At 33.7% G+C, this 17529-nt stretch overlaps 1 long non-coding RNA gene across 1 annotated transcript; it reads left to right on the plus strand.

Annotated features, from left to right (window-relative positions):
* Nucleotides 1-7783: 7783 nt before the first annotated feature.
* On the plus strand, nucleotides 7784-11452 carry LOC140173689 (uncharacterized). The gene is made up of 4 exons (XR_011862913.1): nucleotides 7784-8363; nucleotides 8462-8744; nucleotides 8826-8971; nucleotides 11328-11452. It is a non-coding gene; the product is annotated as an uncharacterized lncRNA (long non-coding RNA).
* The last annotated feature ends 6077 nt before the right edge of the window (nucleotides 11453-17529 follow it).

The following is a 17529-nucleotide window of genomic DNA, read 5'->3' on the forward strand; positions in this document are numbered from 1 at the left end:
TTATTTTATTGATTAACCATGCATTGTCTATGTTAAAAGTTAATAGACATTTGTATTGTCTAATTTTTACCATCTTACTTAATAATTGAGTAAACTGTTCATAACATACGGCAGAAATAATAAAATAATTCTACTGATCTGTTTTATGCTTAAAGTATTATAGAAATAAGACGAGTTAGATGTTAATACCTGAGTATGTTATTGAATAAAACTTTTTCTTTTGATAGTATAAAGTTACTATTTATATCCACACCAAAACTGATCCTTATTGTCAACTCCTTGACCTATAGATTTAATTGAAAAACTTCTTGCAACTCCTTGCACTACCAATTCTTCACCAAGAATTGGACTATTTGTGTATGTGGAGGTAAAAAAAAAAAAAAAACCGTGGTGTTTTCTTTACCACATATATATATAGTATGAGATTGCTAATTGATTTTAGGAGCAAATCTTATCAATCAAATTACAACTTAATTTGAAATAGAATCATTTAAGATCTTATCCATATTTAATACTCATCATAGAATAAATAATTAATTATTTAATAATCTCGATTATCATATTATTATATTTATGGTGCTAGCAAAGAATATAATAATATTCTATTTGAATTAATATAATTATTTATTTGATCAAATAATTAAAGTAATTATTAAATAATTCTTTACCAAGGATTAGAACACTCTAACGACCCATAGGTTCAATACTAAGCGAGTAGTAAATTAGTCATACTAAATTTACTAATTAAAGTTGGCGTCTAACAACACTCATTAATATGAAATATAACTCCTTATATTATTCTTTACCAAGTAATAATATTTTTACTAAGAACCCAAGAAAAATAAAAATATAACTCTTTCTGTCTTTTTATCTCTTGGCTAACTTTTAGAATACGGTTTGATTGTCAAACTTTAACTTGTTATCATTATTATAATAATTTATGGAAGACTTAAGAACTCATTTTTTTATTTATTCAAACTGCTTGGCCAATGCATTGTTTAATTCATTCATTATAATTGTAGAGTTCGAACTCATTACCATATTTAATGAATTTCATAGTGACTAATCATTAATTTCACAAGCATTTAAATCATACCCAATATCCATTCAACTAGCATTGAATCAAAGTATAATAAATACATTGTCATTTACTATGATAATTGCAGGTCAAAAGAAAATTATAATATTTTATTCATCATGAGAATATTCTATTGATAAATATATGGTAATTATAACTATTAAAAATTCTCAAAGTGAGTCAATTCAATAGTCATATCTCTATATGTATCATTTATATATATAATTTAATAAATGAAATCTATTAATTTTCATCCAATAAAAAAGACTATTATATATATATATATATATATATATATATATATATATATATATATATATATATATATATATATATATATATATATATATATATATATATATATATATATATATATATATATATATACCAGAATCACTAATATTCTAATTTTAGTGATTCTATAATTAAGAATAATTTAAATTAAAAGTACTAATATATATATATATATATATATATATATATATATATATATATATATATATATATATATATATATATATATATATATATATATATTACTTATCTCCAAAAAATTTAATACGAATGCTATTGTTTGTAAGTTTATTCTATTTGTTAACTGTGCTTTATCTATGTTAAAAGTTAACGGATGTTTATGCTGTCTAATTTCTACCATCTTATTTGATAATTGAACTTTGTGCTTATGTTTTGTTATTTTTGCGAACTATGTGATGAAAAATGCTTTAAAAATTGTTTTAGATAGATGGTGGATTATTGGCTCCTACTAATTTTTTCTTTTATCTTACAAACTTACTCACATATTTTAGCATAGTTTTATAGGTTGGGTTATTTTTTGGAGACTTAGTCTCGATTTTGGCTTCGACTTTCCTTTTCTATTGATACAAGTTTGTATCTCTTTATAGAATGATGGTGACATACTGTCCAAAATCTCAAAATCTTTATTCTTGTCGGATAAATCAGTAAACACGCAAGTCTCAGCATGATAAAAAATTTATTCTTCGAAACATATACGCCTGTATGATTACATTCCTCATGACCTTGACGCTTCTCATCGGTTTTATATTGAAGGGAAGTTTAGTTTGTGAAGTGATTTCTTCACCTATTACATTGATTTCTCCATCTTATTAATTCTATTGTGCAGATATTGCTCGAAAAAAAAAGAATTAGCATCAGTATATTTAAATGGCCTTATAATTTATCACAAATTGGATATTTTACCTCAATTTTATGTAGAATTTGTTTCAATAAAAAAGTTTTAATAATATCCATAAAAAAATCCTATGTGATCATCTGCTTCTATCCCTTCCATTATTCTATTAAGTTGTAATCTTAATTTTTGTGAGTAATAGTATGCTATAATGGTTAATAGTATTATATACTTGAATGTTTAAATATAATTACAAGAATTGGACTTAAACAACTAATTCTATTTTAATAATTTAAATATGTTAGCCAATAATTTGATATTTGAATTAAAATAAAAAATAAAAAATTAAAATTTAGTTTAAAATTAATAAATTTGTGACCATATATCTTTGTATTCTTTTTTTTATTATTTTATAATAACATTATAAATAATGAATATGATATATTTTATAATTAGCTTTTTTTTGTAAAAAAGAAAAATTCAGAACATTTTTTAAATTCTTATTATTAACTTATTTTATTTTATGCTAATCAATTTATTTTTTATAATTAGTCTTTTAAAAAAAATAAAATAAAAATATTTTTTTAAACTTTTATTATTATTTTTATCTGATTTTATCTTATTTTAATCAGTTTGTCTTTTATAATTATTATTTTTTAATAAAAAATAAAATTTTTTAAAATTTTTATTATTCCATCTCATTAACTTTATTAGTTAGATATTGTTCAGAAAAAAGAGAATTAGCATCCGTATTTTTAAATGACCTTATAATTTATCACGAGTTGGATATTTTACCTCAATTGCACGTAGAATTTGTTTCAATAAAAAAGTTTTAATAATATTCATGAAAAAAATCCTATGTGATCATGTGCTTCTATCCCTTCCATTATATATTCTATTAACACTACAAGAAAAATACCCATTCAGCCACACTTTTTTTAAGCTACATTTGAAAAGTGTATCCTATTCTATGAATAGGCTACGCTTTTCTCCGTGTTGCCTTTTTATGAGGGAAAATGATACACAATTGTGGCATCATTTAAAAAGTGTAGCCTTAGGTATTATAGAAATCACTTATAAAGCGTAGCCTTAGATTAATATTTATGGGTTCACTTTTTGTATCAAAGGAAACGCTTTTAGAAAGTAGCTTATTTGTTAAGTTTTAAGTATACTTAAAAAGTGATGCCTAATGTATCTAAAGCCAAAAACTTGACACTTGGTAACTTTTTTTTCCCTCTTTTTCTCGAAACACTTAGTAAAATTTTTGTAAATTCCTCTTTTTTCCCTCCTTTTCCTTCATCCCTGCACTGATCGTGAAACCACTCACCATCGCCACTGACCACTCACCATCGCGTAGAAACCCTCTCACCATCACGAAGAAACCCACTCATCACCACTCACCACTGACCGTCACTCTTGTTCGCTCTCATCTCTGCGCTTCTCACCTTCGCCAACCCTGTCACACACAACCCTCACCTTCGCCATTCTCGCCATCGCTGATGACCGTCGCTGTTGCTGCACTGACCATCGCTCTTCTTCTCCGTTCTACCCTAATCGTCTTCTCCGTGCCCTAATCGCTGATGACCGTCGCTGTTCTGACCATCGCTGTTGCTGCGCCACCGTCACCATCATCATCTCCGTGCTTCTCATCATCGTCTTCTCTATGCTCACATCGTTGAATATGTATGTATTGATTTCTATTTGGTTCTGAAATTTCAGAGGTTTAGGGTTCCGATTTTAGGGGTTTTAATTTGGGAGTTTTAATCTGTGAAATACATATATATAGCTTGTTTTGATTTGCTTAATATTATTTTGATTGTTGTGTTTAATCAAGCAGGTTATATATGTGAAGGCATTATCATTAATCTTGTTGTGGTGCAAACAAATAAGAAGTGATGCTCCACTAAACTCTGTTTTTATATTTATATGGCAATTCTTCTGGAGGAGTACCAGATCTCCCTGTTCCTGCTCAGAGGTGCTTGGCATTTACATGAATTCTGGTATTAAAGCATTGCTCCTTTTTCATGATTGAAGTGCGTGATGATGTCCTTTGGTTGCTATGCACTTGTCTCATGGTTATTCCCTAAGCTATAGATCTCGAATTTTGATTCAGAAATGGTGCCCAAATGAGTTATAGAAGTTAATTTCTAATTATTGATGTGCCTGTCTTTTCCTTAGGGACATTACCATCCTAAAATTCTGAAAGCCTTAACAGAGCAGGCAGAAAAGCTGACGCTGAGCTCTCGAGCCTTTTACAATGATCGGTTTCCACCATTTGCTGAGCATTTGACAAGTATGCTTGGTTATGATATGGTTCTTCCCATGAACACTGGTGCTGAAGGAGTGGAAACAGCTCTGAAATTAGCAAGAAAGTGGGGTTATGAAAAGAAAAGAATTCCCAAAGATGAGGTATAACAATGAGATCATCTTAACAGTAGTCATATCTTAATGTTTTACATTTTCCAAGGTTATGAGGTTGAAGTAAATGTTTGCTTAGTGTGGGTCTGTGGCCTAGTACACAAGGAATATCTCATGACACGCTAAGCTGAAATCCACAATACTTTATGACTTTATTTTTCCTCCCCCAACTCCCTTTTCTCTGTGGATATTAATAGTATTTGCAAAACTAAAGGGAGAAATGTTTTAGCTATGGCCTGAAGAATCTGTTTTGACATATGTTCTCAATAAATATTTTGGAAACTAAATGCTTGTAAGATGTATTGGTACTCCTCCTCTGCAAAGATAAAATGAAGGAAGTCTACTCTTCAAAATATAGCATCTTCTTTTCTGTTTATGAGATGCAGATTTGAATTTTCCTGGTGTTTGTCTATTTATGTTCACGGATACTTGTGGCAGGCTATTATTGTGTCATGTTGTGGCTACTTCCATGGCCGTACACTAGCTGTTATATCTATGAGTTGTGACAATGAAGCTACCCGGGGTTTTGGTCCTTTATTGCCTGGCCATCTTAAAGTGATTTTGGTGATGCAGAAGGCCTTGAAAGAATTTTTAAAGGTTCTTAGTGCTCCCATACTTTGCTTTACATTTTCATCACTATATTTTAGTTTAAATTGACTGATCTTTGATTTTTTTTCTGTGAAAAAATTCAGAAAAAGGAGAACACATAGCTAGCTTTCTTTTGGAACCCATCCAGGGTGAAGCTGGGGTATGATCTTTTGAGAACACTTAATCTGCTTGGCAACACTCACCTTGTTGGTTGAATTGAAAATTGAGATGCTAAAGAAGTTGCTATATACATTATACCCTGATGTTATAGTTTGATGGTGTTATTTCTGGTCTCACCATTTGATTGTTTTATATTATGTTTACATACAGTGGGAAATCCTTGTTGCTTCTTCAAATTCTTTGGCTAAGAAAAAGATAGGTGTGCTTATAGATTTCATTTTGGTCAAGAGCTATGACATTCGGTTGAATATTCATATTTTTATTATGTTCTGATTTCTCAAAGTACATATCTCGGTTGCATCTTTTGATATGTTTTTATTATTTATTTCAAGGTAATCATTCCTCTGAATGGCTATTTGAAAGCTGTTAGAGATCTTTGCACTAGATATAATGTGCTGATGATTGCAGACGAAATACAAACTGGGTTAGCAAGAACAGGAAAGATGCTGGCTTGTGACTGGGAAGAAGTTCGCCCAGATGTTGTGGTTAGAAAATAGAAATCAGCTTAACCTTGTGAATTGTATATCTTTTTATTCTTTCCCAGCACTATGAGTTGAACCTTATTCTGTCTTTTTACTCAAATACTAGGGAAAGCATTGGGTGGAGGAGTTTTTCCTGTGAGTGCAGTTCTTGCAGACAAGGATGTAATGCTTTGTATAAAACCAGGAGAGCATGGAAGGTTTGATTTTATCATACAAATGCTTTTTATAAATGGTCTTTATTATGATTCCTTTATTTACATTTTCTTACCGATAGTTGTGACTGTTGTCTGAAGTTTTATACTTCTGTTTACCACTTGGCAATATTTTTTAGTCTTCTGTATAGGTCGAGTAATTTCATTTATTGAAATGAAAGCAAACTTTTTTATTAATTAAACAAGAGAAGAATGCTGAACTTCTTTGTATATTATTGATTACAGTACCTTTGGCGGGAATCCATTGGCCAGTGCTGAACTTCTTAAATCCTATGATTATAAAGTTTTACCTAAAGGAGCTAAAGCTACTGTCTCTCTATGGTTCAGGTACAAAACTTAATTATTTTGCTGTATAATTAATTTACCTAGCTATCTATTGCTTTATAATATCAATTTCAATATATCATTCTGAATTTGAAATCACCTCTGTCAGTTGCATTTGATGAAGATTTTGAAGCTCAACTAGCTGACAACAATGATGCAAGACTTGAAGTGTCTCTATTGGCGAGGAGCCCTGACCAAGAGCTGACTGAAGTTAGTAACTCAATAGTTGAACAAGTTGGCTTATAGTCCCCCCCCCCACAACAAAAATGTCCTTAACATAATGATATTTCTATAATAATTGAAGAACATACTGATTTGCAATTTATTATAAGTGTGTTATTTCTTTGAATTTCTTGAAGCTCATAACTTTGTAGTAATTCGCCACTTCTCTTACCAGGCATTTATAAGTATAATTATTATAAGTGTATTATAAGTATAATTATGTATTTATTTTTATTTTATAATATTCAACTCATTTAAATAAAAATGCAGAATTATTATATATGTAATCATATTATTAACTATTATGTTGTATTAATAACTATTAGACATATATAGAAAAAAAATGAGACCTAAGGCTACACTTATATACAGTAGCTGTAGTATACAAAAAAAAAGTGGGACCTAAGGCTATGCTTATAAAAAGTAGCTATGGTATACAATGTGGCTACGCTTTACAAGTGATGCAGTAGCGTTGAAAAGCGTAGCCTATTCTGGAAAAATAAAAGCTGAAAAGCGTAGCCTTTGGTCCTGGACAGCATCACTTGAAAAGCGTAGCCTATTCCTAAACGTCAAAAGCGTAGCCCTTGGTGCAGAAAAGCGTAGCCTTTGTGTAAGACCCAGAACCTTTGAAAAGTCTTTTTATGAGTAAGTCTCAAATCATATAGTTATTTATAGCCTTGATTTCAGAAATTATTTTATTAAAGATAATTAAGGCAATTTTTGATTTATTGGATTTGAGACGAGTTATGATTATTATCCAATTTTATAATTATTGGATTATTTTCTATATTTGAATTATAAGGTTGATAGTTGTGAAATAATAAGGATTTTATATGTTATGGACTAAGCAACTAATATTTTAAATATTAGTACTGCTATTTTGAAAAATAGAGAAATTAAGTATATTATTTCTAATTATTTGATTTGGGCATTTTGTTGAAAATAATTTGTAAAAGTGATGAGTAAATAGTATTTTTCTATATACAAATAGTGTTGGATTTAAATTGGATTTCAATTACTATATTATTCCCAATTTTTAATTGAAATTACAAAACTACCCCTAGCTTAACCCTAAACCTAATTTTGATACACCACCCCCAAAAACCCTTCTCTTCATGCTGCGCAGCCAACAGTCTCTCTTTCATCCTCTTTGCTGCGCAGCCCTGTGATAAACACAACACACGCACACCCACGAGGCACTGTTGGTCGCAGAGAAGGGGAAGAGGAGAGGAAGCAGTCGCGCCGGTGTACTGGGTTGCACCACCATCACGTCGCCGTCTGACAGAAGAGGGAGGCGGTGCGGTGGGTGCCATTGCCACCGTCGCCGCCGTCGCCAACAGAGGGAGAGGGAGACTGAGTCGCGGCGGAGTAGAGGAGGGGGGAGCTCCCCATCGCACCACCACGTCGCCACCGATTTGCTGCCACCATGGAGGCGCCGTTCCAGCCTGAGTAAGAGAGAGATAGAGACGACGCGAGGGAGAAAGGGAGCCATTGCGCTCTACCGCTGCTAGCTCCGCCGTATCCTGTGCCTCCAAGGGTCCCGTTCCTGTCGGATCTGTCGCCGTCCGACCGTCGCACCACCGCGTCACTGTCATCACTGAGTTGGGAGAGAGCTGCGAGGAGAGGGAGGTCGTGCGTTCAGTAGCGTGCGTCACCGCCCAAGGATCGCCGCTCACCCGCCGCTGCTACCGCCGGGAACCGCTACTGATTTGGTGAGCCTTGCCCTGTTTCTGGTTCTCCCTAGCTCTACCAATTCACTCTTACTTTGAAGCTGTCAGTGAAACTGTTTGTGTTTATTAAATGGTTATAGTAAGTTGCATCGCCGCTGCCATTTCTGGAGATGGTTGCTAGCTCGGTGTGGAGGTTGCGATTGCAGCTAGTATTCACTTTGGGACTATTTTATCTGTTGCTGGAATCTCTGTTAGCTTGCCCTTTTGCTGCTGGGTCACCACCGATGCTGAGAATAGGTGCTGGGAACTACTAACGGAGCAGGCTGAGTCGCGGCGATTTCGGCTGCCAAGGGCGGTTCTGTGGCTATCGGAAACACCGCCGAAGCTTCTGTCCTTTGGTTCAGTCAGTATTCTTTAGTTACCGTAAGTATCTCTGCCTCGAAACCTTCCTCGTTCATATCCCGTTATGTATTTTAAGGCTTTCGCAATGATAATGTTTTCTAGGATTAAGTTATCGGAGCCACATATTGCATGTAAGGGTTGTCCTTGCTGCTGTGAGAGTAAACAAAGCTGTGATGTAAGCTGCCGGTAAATTCGAGTTGTTTGAGAGTTTTGGTGACGCATTTGGGTTATGGAATTTGCGTTTTGAGGTAGGGGCACTTTCCAAAAACTATGTTTTATGTATTGGAATTATTACATATGGATACTGATGTGAGATATTATGTATGTGGTGATTGTATCTGCCTTATGTATTATTTGATTGACTCGAATGATTATGGATGTTGGTTTGGCTGAATTGTTGTGCGGCTTTGTGAAATGTAATGTTTGCAGTTGATTCCTTAAAGATTTAAAATCTGAGTTTAATCCGTTGAGGATTGATTTGATTTGAGTTAATTATTTTGATGATTTGAAAAGTCGAATGCACCTTTGAATTCAGCCTGGTTTACTTTAATTAACTTGGTTTTGGACAAATGATTTATTACTGAGCTGTTTCCTTAAGACTTTGAAAATGAGTTAAAATGGTTGATATTGAGTTGATTTTGAAATGGTATCCTTGAGATACGCCACTGAGGCGATTATTGGATTTAGCTTGCTTTGAATTGATTTCTGGTTTTGTGTTGTTGAAAAGGAATGAGAAACGGTTTAGTTGGGACCCGAACCGGGTGGCAAAAGTCCATGTTTTAGGGGAGGTGCTGCCGAAATTTCTGCAAAATCCTAGTCTTGTTTGAAAAGTTATTTAAAAAGGGTTGGATTTGAGAAATTGTATTATTTGATTTATTAAGAGGATATTTATGTTTTCAAGCTTAATTTATTTAATGAACCTTATACGTTGAGTTCGGCTTATTTAGAACTGAACTATTTTTACCGTTTGAATCACTGAAGGAAAGAATGATGCTCTAATATTGATTTTAATATAAAAAGGAGTTTTTAGTGATTTCAAAGGAATCTAGACTTTTGATTGATTAATCAAGTTTGACGCATTTTGGAAGAGTTAGAAAAATGAGTTCCAAAAAGAAACCTGAAAGTGGTTTGATTCAAATGAACCGGTTCCGTTTCAAATGAGTTGATTTTTGGACCGGGTTGGAACTTGTGATTTTGTATGGCCGGTTTTATAGTAAATTCAGTTTTTATTTACTTGAACCGAGAATCTATGATTTTAAGAGTTTCAATGAATCTTAAAGAATTGATATAGATTCACCTTCCCTATAGACTTGGAGCTTTTTCGGGAAACTTTTGTTATAAAATCCCATTGTTGGATGGGTGATTTTGAATGTTCCCAAAATGAATCTTTAACTTTCCATGGTTTTGGAAGTTTTTGGAAAGAGAATGCTGAGAATGGCTTTGTTTTAAAAAGGGAACTCACTTTTAGAAAATTTGGCTTATGAGCCTGAGATGATTTGAGAAATGAGACCTTTAAAGCCAAGGCTGAAAAGAGTTGAAACTTGATTTCAAAGCAAAATGGCTTGAGAAAAGTGATTTATGGCTTAAATGCCGGTTTTATGAATTTGATGATGTTGAATGGTGGAAGTGCGGTTTTGTTATGGGCCGGAATGGCTATGTATGATTATGAATATTGGCTGGTTCTGGATTGAACCGTGAGCCGGAATGGCTATGCATGATATTGTTTTATGGATGATTGCCGAATGAGTGAGATACCTGGGTAGTAGCAAGGGTTGTGGTTTGTCCCACTTGCTCCAGGTTAGAGACTGTGACGCCTGGGTAGTAGCGGTAGTAGTGGTGATTCCACTCGCTCCAGGTTGAGTTGTTAAACACCCGCCTGGGTAGTAGCCGCAGTAGTGGTTATTCCACTGGCTCTGGGTTGAGCGGGTAGTAGCAATGGGGTTGTAGCTCAAACCTACTTGCTCCGCGAGGGGTGTTTCTGTCCATGGTTAGCTACCAGGACGTGTCGGGTTGGCTATATAACCGACAGATGATATCATCAGCCACTAGGGACAGGCATGCATCATATGCATCTATGTGACATTGTTTGGGTGTGCATATTGTACTTGTTTTGCCTATGTGATTAATTGCTAATTGTTCTACTTGCAATAACTGTTTGTTTGTGCTTGCATCTTCCTATCTGTGTTTACAACTGGAACTCTGTTGGATTGTGGTGATTTGGTTGAAGGTTGGATTGTTTGGGCCTAGGGCCGTGGTTGGATTGATTGGGCCTAGGGCCGTGGTTGGAATGAGATGAACCGATGGTTGATTTCGGTTTTGTGTTTCTAGTTTGGAATAAAATGTGAAAGGCTACTTTGGTTCAGTATAGATAAACCATTTTGAAAGGCTTTGATGTTTTGAGAATTGAACGGTTCCTCTTTCAGAAAAGATTTCCGACTTTACTTTTATTGTAAACTGTTGTTTTTGAAAAGAGGCATAAGTCGGTTATTAATCACGGGTACGATTTATCTTCATGTATCCTATTACAGTAATTCCCAAAAACCCTCTACTGAGAACCCTTTCGAGGATGATGTTCTCACCCCCCTACATTTTTCCCCCTTTCAGGATATGGGCGTTGAAGTCACGAAGAGTTTATTTAATTGTTGTTGTGATGCTCTGTATTATTTTAGTTATGTTTTATTGTACCCTCGCCTTTATCTTGATATATTCTGTAAGAGGGATAGGAATTGTATTGGTTAATGTTTGTAATATTATTTATATATATATATATGTATATATATGGATGTACTGTTGATGAGTTTTGTAAGTGGTATGGTATCTATGGATGTACTTTGTCGAAGGAAAGTATTTTTGGGAGCGGTCTTGTGGTTTAAAGTTTTAAACAGGCTCATATTTTAGTATTAAATAGTATAAGTGTCGTCGTAATGTCCGAGCTATCAGAGTCGCGCAGCCGGAAGCGTGGGCTTTGATAGTTAGGGTGTTACACTTTGAGAATAGGCAACGGCTGAATAGGAATCACCCCAAAACGTGTAGCCGTAGCCCAAAAAGCGTAGCCGTAGCCGAAGGCATCATTTTTTTTTCACTTTTAGCTACACTTTTCAAGTGTACCTGAATGGGTGTTTTTCTTGTAGTGTAAATTGTAATCTTAGTTTTTGTGAGTAATAATATACCATAATGGTTAATAGTATTATATACTTGAATGTTTAAATATAATTACAAGAATTGGACTTAAACAACTAATTCTGTTTTAATAATTTAAATATGTTAACCAATAATTTGATATTTAAATTAAAATAAAAAATCAAAACTTAGTCTAAAATTAATAAATTTGCGACCATATCTTTGTATTCTTTTTTTATTATTTTATAATAACATTATAAATAATGAATATGATGTTATATCTTATAAATTTTTTTAAAAGAGAAAAAAATCAAAAATTTTTTTAAATTCTTATTATTAACTTATTTTATTTTATGCTAATCAGTTTATCATTTATAATTAGTCTCTTAAAAGAAAAAGATAAAATAAAAATATTTTCAAATTATTATTATTATTATTTTTATTTTATTTTATCTTATTCTAATCAGTTTATCTTTTATAATTAGTATTTTTTAATAAAAATAAAATTTTTTAAAATTCTCATTATTTTATCTTACTCTAATTAGTTTATCTTTTTATAATTAGTTATCTTTATTAAATAAAGATAAAATAAGAATATTTTTAAAAATAAGATAAATTGATTATTAAAAAAATAAATATTTACCTAATTTTATTGTATTAGAATACTCTTGTTACATTGCTTATGTTGCATCAATTGATTTAGATAACAATTTCTTTGGGTCTGGGTTCATGCCTCTAGCATACTTGTAGATCACCTAAGCGTTGGCATAGAACTCTCTAACCATAAGTATGCCCACGTCAGTCACGGGGTTGGTCAGAAATTTCCAACCGCTCCTCAAAATCTGGTACCGGATCTCCGGATACTCATCCAGTTTCAGATCGAAGCAGAGCTTAAGAATCACCTTCTTTTTGTTCACTATCTCATGGAAGTGATCCTCGTGGGTCTTCGAGAAGAACCGGGTAAAATCATAAGGACCGGTGGCGGGAGCCTTCTCTTTTCTCTTCATAGAAGAGGATTCACTGATTTTCGGTGCCATGAGGATGGTAGAAAGGTAGAAAAGTGGAGCACCCAATACTAAACTTAAAAGGTTTGCTCGTCTCTGAGCAAATGAAAAGAGAAAATAGGAAAGAAGAAATGGAGGAAAGTAATATAAAAAGGAAAAGAAGAATACAGTGGAAGGAATGGGGTCACGATTTTGAAGGGAATAAAAGAAGAGGGAAGAGGGAAGTGTATGAATAGAAGGTAAGGATAAGAAGAAAGTGATTGTTGGAGGTGTGGGGCTAAGAGGTGAGGAAGTTTGTATTTATAGAGGTGGAGGGAAGGGTTTCAATTATGGGAGAAAGGTGGGAGGGAAAAGAAATTTGAATTTGGTTAATGGAAAAGAGAGATTGATGGGATAGATGATGGGTGATTAGGTGGAGTGGGGGTGAGTTGAGAGAATTAAGGAATTTGATAGGTTAATGAGATATGTGAATGTGGATGGGAAAGTGGGTAAAGAAGAGAGAGAAGGGGTAAGTTTGAATGGTCAAAGGGTGAGGGGTTAGGGTTTTAACTGTTGGTTAAACCCCCTCCTTTAAAAATTGAAAATGTGTTCTGGGTGCTGTTTAGGGCATGCAAGGGACACTTTTTTTTAGAACAAACAAGTGGTGCTAAACGCCTATTTTGGGCGTCAAATGCCCTTGAGAGAGTAAAATTTTCTTGAAGAAATAGGCGTTAAATGCCCACTCAATTGAACCACTTTGGGTGTTAAATGCCCTCTTGGCGTTTAACGCCAGAATCCTTCTGCCCATCCCTGGCGCTAAACGTTTAGTCTGACATTTAGCGCCAGAGCACTTTCTGCTCCAAAGCATTCTGTTCTTCCTTCTGAGTCCTCCTGTCTCTGTTCTAAGTATTGTGCATGATCACAAACAAGATTAAACATAGGAAAACTTATAAAAATTAATTAAAATGAAACACAAAAAATGAAAATCAAACTGAAATAAAACTAAAGGATACTTATGGTTCAGTTGTTCCCAACAAGTGCTTCTTTACCGTCACTAGCTTGACGGTCAGCTCCTCTAAGGAGAAGGGTCATAGGGACTCAGATCTTCACCCCTCACTGTGAACTTCTTTCCTGTGCTCTCATGAATCAACTCAACATGCTCCAGAGACAGGATCCTGCTTATTGTATGTGGTAGGACTAGACTTCTAGTGAACACCACTTTCATCCCATGTGAGAAGTCTTAAGTGGAAACCTTGTTCCTCCAGCCCTTGAGTACCTTCTCCTTGGGACCTCCTCCCTCCTTAGTGAGTGGTGAATGCCTAACATCAAACTTAGGTTTGATGTCAGGGAAAACTGTATGGGTTTCCACTAAGGTGGGGGAGGCTTAAGCAATGAGCTCTGCATACAAGTACCTCATTCTCCAGAGAGTGGTAAAGGTTTGAAAATCTTGAACACTAAATAGTCTTTCCACAGCCTCAGGACTAATTCACCTCTCTCAACATCAATTAAGGTTCTTCCAGTAGTTAGGAATGATCTTCCTAGTATGATGAAAATTTGTACTTGCGTAATGTCCTCCATTAGAATAATTTTTTGCTGCTCATTTAGATAGTATTTTGTCTTATATTATAGTATATCTAGTTAGGATGAATATATAACAAATTTGATTATAAAAGATAAAATAAGATAAAAATAATAAAAAATATATCTTTTATTTTTTTGTATAAAAAAATTAATTATAAAAGATAAAGTGGTTAGAGTGGGTTGGTGGGTATAGGGGCGATTATGGCTTTTCTGCTTCATGTAATCATGCTTCTATTTATTTCTTGATGTCTTTTTTTATATTGTTGTATGTTTGGACAAATTAAATTGATTTGAATATTTATCATTTGTGCACTGACTTGTGAACTAGAGTTAATTTTGCTCACCTAATTTTTCTTTAATTGTCAGAGGATAATTAAGTGAGAGAAATAAGCATTTACCATCACACTTGAAGACTGCAATGAGGATAGAAATTCTAATTCTCACCCCTATCCAAGTTTTCTTATATTAATTGATTGTCACTTCTCTTGTTGACTTTGGTTCCCTATTTCCCTTAGCTTAATTCCTTGTCTTTAGTTATACACTATTGCCATTGCTATCTTTTTATTGCATGCTTGTTAGTTAATTAATTGTTGATTGATATTTCAATTGCTTGAATTAGTTGTTAGTTGTTCATTGCCTTTAATTTCTAGTCACTTTATTTTTTCCACACTTAACTTCAAAACACCCAAAAATTTCTAACCAATGATGTGCATTCTATTACAATTCCTAGGTAAAACGACATGGGATTCAACTCCCGATAATTAATTTGATAAGCTGTGACATTTGGTGTGGATTTTGAGAATATCCACAACTAAACCAGCAAGTGCATTGGGTCGTCAAAGTAATACCTTAGGTAAGAGAGGATCGATCTCACAAGGACTGAGGAACTGAGCAACAATGGTCAACTGACTGGCATAGTTAGGCGAATGAAAAAGTTGGTTTTGAGGGTTTTCAAAAGCATTAAACAATGAATTAACAATAAAGAAAGCAACTAATGAGTTTAGTGTGAAAACAATGAGAGAAAACAGTTAAGGTATCAGAGATGTTTACTTTTTCGGATTAAGGTTTCTTACCAACTATTTAATCATGCAAGATTCATTTCATGGTAAACAATAATTGACTAAACCCTTTATTCTCCTCTAATCTTCATCAACCGCAAATCTCTTGGTTACTTGATTCCGATTAGAGGGTTAAGTTCAAATCTAGTTTATGGCCACAGAAACCCTAATTACCCAAAGCTAAATAGATTATATGTCACATATCCAAATTAGTTCAAGTAATTAGCTATCTAGGAGGAATTTACTTTCAAGTTGTTGTTCATGTGAAAGACCTCTTTCAAGGATCACATGAACGCATGTAGAATAAGGGTCATACTCTCGTTCCACCCAGATTCACAAAATTAAGAACGAAAGTAATCCTTAAAATTGAATCAATGTATTAATTAAAATAGAAAAGAAATAGTCTTAATCCACAGAAATGAATAGAGCTCCTAACCTTAACCAAGAAGTTTTAGTGGTTCATGATTTACAAAGAAACCTAGGGTTTTGAAAAGTGCGGAAGTCCGATCTCCCTTTCTAAGGGTGAATCTTTTCCCTTTTATACTAACCTAATTTGTTTTGAAATAAAATAAATATTTTTAAATCCTAAAACTAAAAGATATTATTTGTAAATAAAAATTAAAAAAATAACAGATAAGATAACTAATAAGAGCTAAATCCAACAAGAGATGCTCCAAGAGTGGGCCTTCGGATTAGCTTGCCTGGCGCTAAATGCCAGTTGGGCGTTTAGCACCTAAAACGGGGTAGAAGCTTTCTGTTTTGTGCGTATTGCTGGCACTAAACGCCAGATTGGCGTTTAGCGCCCAAGGGGGTGCACCAAATCTTCTCGTTTTTGCTCCCAACTCTGTCAAACTGCTCTAAATTTCACCTGAAATCATAAAAATACTAAAAGAACTCAAAGTAGCATCCAAAGAGGATTTTTGCACTAAAATATAATAAAACTTAATAATTACTAACTTAAAATTACTAGAAAACGAGTGAAAATGGGTACAAGATGCTCACACATCACAACACCAAATTTAAACTGTTGCTTGTCCTCAAGCAAATAAAATAATATAGGAGATAGAAAAGAAGAGAAATTCGCCCAAAGCTTGAGTATTCCTTTAAGCTCATGTATAAGTACTAAATGGGGCTAATGACACTCTAACTCTGAATAAGTTTGGCATCTCATCATCCTTTGAAGCTCAGAAATATTGATGTCCCTCAGCACTAGAATCCGGATGATATTATGGAGTCTCTTTCTCTTGAAGCTCTGATTGATCCTTGAACACAACTTTTTATTATCTTTTCTTTTGGTGCTTTGCACCTTGAGCCTACCGTGACTCTAAGTGTTTTGTTCTCAAGCTTAACTTGATACAAGAACAGCACAAGCACTTGACTGAAGAACTCTTTGAGTTCTAATTATTCTTTTAATTTCCCTCAGTCAGTGGTGCTTAGAGCTTTTGACATACTCTGTGATTTTAATTCGTCATAACTCTTAGTGTCTTGTCTCAAGGGTTACTTGACACATTCCACCATAAGCATATGGTTAGAGAAAACCACTCTTTTGAGCTTTAGATCAATTTTGACCCTCCTAACCATTGATGCATAGAGCTTGGACCTTTTTATCTTTTATTTTCTTTTTTAACTGAGAGTATTTAAATCTTGGGTCGTCTCTCAAAGGAATTGTAGGGAAGTGTGCATATTACTAGTTATGAGTATAAGAGGGGGGTTTGCAGATAAAGGCAAGATAGTAAAGCTAAAAACTAAGGGAAGATAAATTCTAAAAGGACACTCATGGCAAGGATTAAGAGTCAAGATTTCCTATCTTAGATCATTGACCACAACATGGTAATTATAAAGAATTAATTCCACTTAGTCTTCCATTAACATCGGAGGATAAAGTCAAGTGGACATAATTGATTCTAAAATTAACTAATAACGCTAAATTACCAATGACACTGAACATCAATGAGATCAAGGAACCTAAGTCCTCAATATCAAGTCAAGAGTGCTAAAATCTACTCTAAAGCTAAAAGAGGTATTTTATCAAACACTTAGAAGGCATAAAATGAAAGCATGGTA

The sequence above is a fragment of the Arachis hypogaea genome, chromosome 1, assembly GCF_003086295.3.
Source record: "Arachis hypogaea cultivar Tifrunner chromosome 1, arahy.Tifrunner.gnm2.J5K5, whole genome shotgun sequence".
Classification (NCBI taxonomy): Eukaryota; Viridiplantae; Streptophyta; class Magnoliopsida; order Fabales; family Fabaceae; genus Arachis; species Arachis hypogaea.